Source organism: Calliphora vicina, chromosome 2 (assembly GCF_958450345.1).
Source record: "Calliphora vicina chromosome 2, idCalVici1.1, whole genome shotgun sequence".
In the NCBI taxonomy this organism is placed as follows: Eukaryota; Metazoa; Arthropoda; class Insecta; order Diptera; family Calliphoridae; genus Calliphora; species Calliphora vicina.
Window position 1 is genome coordinate 94,127,159 of NC_088781.1, and position 5,108 is coordinate 94,132,266.

General features: G+C 31.0%; 1 pseudogene; it reads right to left on the minus strand.

Moving 5' to 3' along the window:
• Nucleotides 1–2,262: 2,262 nt before the first annotated feature.
• LOC135952614 (uncharacterized) lies at nt 2,263–4,782 on the minus strand (annotated as a pseudogene).
• Between the last annotated feature and the right edge of the window lie 326 nt (nt 4,783–5,108).

The following is a 5,108-nucleotide window of genomic DNA, read 5'->3' on the forward strand; positions in this document are numbered from 1 at the left end:
AAAGTTGAAGCATATTTTTATATATTTCAACTTTGTATGCGTGTGTTTTTTAAGTTTTATCCCAAAAAAGTCCCCATATTTTTTCTTTTATAAAAAACTAATTTTCTTAGGGACTATATAATTTTTTTTTATGATCTGAAAAGAGAACTTAATGCAAAAACGTATAAAGTAAAATTTGACTAATTTAAGCGGACATTGTTCCCCCCAGCCCTATTAAAACTTGGGCAATTTTGAAAAAAAAAAAATTAGGTTTGAGTAAAAAATTCTAAAAACGCAAAGCACCGATCCTCAAAAACTCATCATATTTGTATAGCCCTATATGTTGTTTATATACGTACAAAACGCTTTTACTGTCATGCTGTAAATAACGTCAAAGTGGACTATTTTCTAAAAAAACTCAGTTTTTGGAACAAATTTTCGATATTACTTCCAAATTTTATTGTGATGTCTGTAACTGTTCAAATTTTACATTAATTCAAAGTTTTTATTTTTCTTGATGGAAAATCACCATTTAAAAATATTGTTAGTTTTTAAGGTAAATGGCGTCCGAAAAATCATGAAATTAATTAATTTCACTAAAATGTCAATATTTAAGTCATAAGGTTTCCACCGATATCAAAAACTTATATAAAAAGCTTATATTTACACTTCAGAAGTTCCACAAACCTTTTCCCACCTTTGCCCACTTTCAAAACTTTTAAAGTTTTTTCATATCTTGCATCAAGCCGGTCTTGCGTGATCAAGATTGTATAAAGTGATACGCCCGGATCATACCGACAATGATTTGCCCATTCTTCGTTATTCCAGCACAATAGAGAAGTATACACTCGAACATACATTTTTAACAAAAAAATTTTGTTTCAGAGTCAAAAAATAGTAAAAAACTAAAATTTGTAAGCTACAAAGTGATTTTTGACAGCTATTTAGAGTGCCCATAAAAAAAAATCGGTCACCAAAATGGACAAACTGAGTATAGGGTTTTACTACCCTTTAGTAGTAGAGTCGAACCTATACTGTCATGATCTTGTGTTTTTCCAAAAGTCTTCATTTGTTGCATAGTGTAATTAGTCATAGCTCCCAATCACTTAACCGTGCATAAATCGCTTAAAAATGTTGGTACACACAAAAAATTCAACATGGTTAACTTTAATATAGACATAAATCACACGACCTAATTCCATGGTGATCGGTCCATAATTGGTCATTGCTCCCATATAAGGCCAACTTCCGAAAATCACTCAAAAATATAAATTATTGAAATTTTGAAACAAAAATGTTTTTGCTTTTTTACTTAGTGTAGGGTATTACATGGTCGGGCTTGACCGACCATACTTTCTTACTTGTTTTTATTGAAACCACTGAAGTTTCCCACATACAGTGGTGGCCACCAATTTAAGACAAATACTTGAATTTTTTTCATCAACTGAATTTTAAGTGATATAGAGCCAAAATAAAAGGACCTCTAAGAGTATGAAATTTATTATTAATGTTTCTAGTTTCTGAAAAATGTTTGGAAAAATCGGTAAAACATATATGGACAAAGATATGTGGAAATACGTTGACCCACCTCAGCGAACATCCGCTGTTAATAACATGATATGACCGAAACTAATGGAACTAAAAATACGAAATTTGGTCCGAATATTTTATAATAATAAAAATATAATGATATAAATGTGAGAAAAATGTTAATTTAAAAAAAAAAATTTTTGGTCAAGTTGTAGAAAAATTTTATGTGTTCGTGGTGAATATGTATGAATTGACACGGTCGAATAAAACACACTTGTGTGTTAAAACAGTCCTCATGCATACATATTTGTGGAAATATTTGAAAAAATAATTGACAATCACGTGGAATTTAGCGAACAATTTTTGTCTTAAATTCCTGGCCACCACTGTATGTGTACGACGTTTAATACTTACGTGGGCTGCAGAACTTGTCCACTTGAATTTTCAAAATAAAAGTAGCCTTTAGTTCCTTCAGACATAAATAAAGTTGCTGTAAATACTTTAAGAAAATCTGTCCAACCGCTTAGCCGTCTATAGACTTGAAACAAATATACAGTCAAACACTAACATATACATATAAATATCGATAAAAAAATAACGTTTATTTTTTAATTAAATAATATTCATAAATTAAATATACTAAGTAAATGAGATCAAAAATTACTTCATACACTTTGATTCGATACGAAAAAATAAATCTAAAAATTTAATTCACATAAAACGGTAGCTAGCATAGCAAAATAAAATAAAAACTTAAGGCCTCTTCAAAAATTCTATAAGTGCCTTCTGCACATCGGCTTCTCTATCTACATAATTTTAAAATATTAAAATATTCTTCTTTTCTTCTTCTATTTGAATAACTCTCTCCGATGTTTTTTTAATTTCATCCTCAATATTTTCTGTTTTTTTCCACGTTTTTAAAAAATCTTTCAAAATTTGTTTTTTTTCTTGTAGCAGCGCCACAGTGGGGGATCTGAAAAAAAGTGGAAATAAATCTATAACTTCTAAACGAATAGCCCGATTTTAATAAAATTTCCCATGGCTATAGATAAGTGTAAGTTTTGAATTTGGGCTTAAACAACCAAGGGGGGGCCGAGCCACAATGCCCCAAAGTGGGGCACCTCGGGTATATCAAAAATTAAAAATGATGCCAAATTTTTGTTTGCATTCCGATTTGAAAGATTTTTATATATATGGAATCTACTAGACGAGATCTACAAAAAACATTGCTTTAGCCATATATTATCTCTTATAGTTTACGAGTTATTCGCATTTGGTCTGCCATTTTGCTAATAACGGATCCAATTCTTTCCCGATTTTCTTGAAGTATCTTTTTTTGAATTAACAACAAATTTATTAATAATCTTAAGAAAGAATTGTTAAAAAATATCTACTGAGTCAAAAGTTATATGCATTCAAATTTAAAAAAAATAAAAAAGTAGTTTTTTCGCCATTTTTTTTCGAAAAAAGTACCTACATTAATTTTAAATTATACAGAAAATGAGAAAAAAATAAATAATGTGTTTATATTTTTCTGAAAGATAACATTTCGGGAAATATTATAAAATCAAAATAATATCAAAATTCGTATTATTGCGTGGTCCAGAGCCTTCCGAAGTATTTAATCCCTTAATGTTTGTACTTATGTATTATATAAGAAAATAACTTGGTGATGAAATTTCACTAGACATGTTAATCATTCGTTCATTACTGTGACACGTGGTTGTTTAAGCCCAAATTCAAAACTTAAACTTATCGACACCTCCTCTATAGCCATGGGAAATTTATTAAAATCGGGCTATTCGTTTAGAAGTTACAGATTTATTTCCACTTTTTTTTCAGATCCCCCACTGTGCAGCGGTCGACGATGGTGTAGTAATGGATAGTGATGATGGCGCTACAGTTGATGGTTATATTGTCATCGGAGAAGATATTGGCAATGGCGAAGATGGCAATGGTGAAGGTGACGGGGATGGAGGCGTAGGTAATGGTGACACGTCTTCTACTGATGTTTGGGATGAGATAGAAGTATCTATATCTTAAAAAAAATAAATTTAATTACACATTAGAAACATTATATACTTTGTGTTTATCTTACTATTTATACTATCAACAACAAGTCCTTCGGAGTTGTAGGTTTTAGAATGGGCTAACAACGATTCTACTTCCTTGTAGAGGTCCCAATCCGAGGGTGATCCTCCTGTTGTTCCAATTTGCTGTTTTTCTTTTCTTAAAAAAAAGTTTTAAATTTTGATTTCAATATAAAATAAGTAAAAACGTATAGGCAGGCATGGCCGACCAATTGTGATATCCTCACCAATTGTGAGTATATTAAAAATATTGTTATAAAATTTTACAAATGGACTTATATTGCTTTAAAAGACAATTATGAACGTTAAAGTAATTTTCAAAAAGGTGAAATTTTCTAATTTCAGATCGGTTAATCCGTATAGGCTTCAAATAAACATACATACATGCAAACATACGTGCATTTATATATGTACATATGTAAATCTATGTCAATGTGACGATTTCTATACCTTACACTCATTTAGGAGGAACAAAACTAGGTGGATACCTAGTTTTGTATCCAGTGAGACCATTTCTTGAGTTGATATACAATATTCATCCATGTAAACGTTGTAATCAAGTAACAGGTCAAATATAATCTGTGTACATTAAATTGTATACAGGTTATATTTTACCCCAAGAATGAACTCTAGTTTGTTTTTGGTTGAAAATGGTCTATGAATGCACATAGCGCCTTCTGAAATGTTCCCTCGCAATACAACTCAACAAAGTGTCTGCGGCGGCCAAAAACTGGCTTAAATTGTATACAGGTTATATTTTACACCAAGAATGAACTCTAGTTTGTTTTTGGTTGAAAATGGTCTATGAATGCACATAGCGCCTTCTGAAATGTTCCCTCGCAATACAACTCAACAAAGTGTCTGCGGCGGCCAAAAACTGGCAATACAGAGATTCTAAATATAAATAATAACAATATTGTAACCACACAAACTATTTTAGGGATCTAGATTGATTTCATTTCTAATGTTTGCCTAGAATAAATACTTACCGATACCGTGCAGTTATATTATGCATCTTTGTCTTCAGTTCTGGTACCGTGTATTTGTAACCTTGACGTTGAAGTTCCGCCACCATTTCTAACATTATATGGCTATTTTTACGGACGCCACGCAGCTCTGCCATTCTTTCAGCCCACACCTCTAATAAAGCCCGCTCGCTGCCCTGGTCCCATTTGCTTGCACTTTTTCTTTTTTCTAATAATGAAAATAATAATTAAATTATATTTGTTTAATTAATAATGCTACAATTTTATGTTTTTACTTACCTTTTTTATCCATTGCCAAATTACAAATTTAAAATTCGCACCAAACAAACAAAATAAACAAAAAAAACAAAACGTGTAAACAGAAGAAAAAAAACAAGAAGAAGAAATAAATAAATGTCAAACTGAATTACGAATGTTGTCGTGTAAACAGGTTGATTCGCAATCGTAACTCAAAACGCGAATTAAGTAATTCAGGCTGCCGTGGAAACATAGCATTACAATACGTAATACACCTCAATATGTA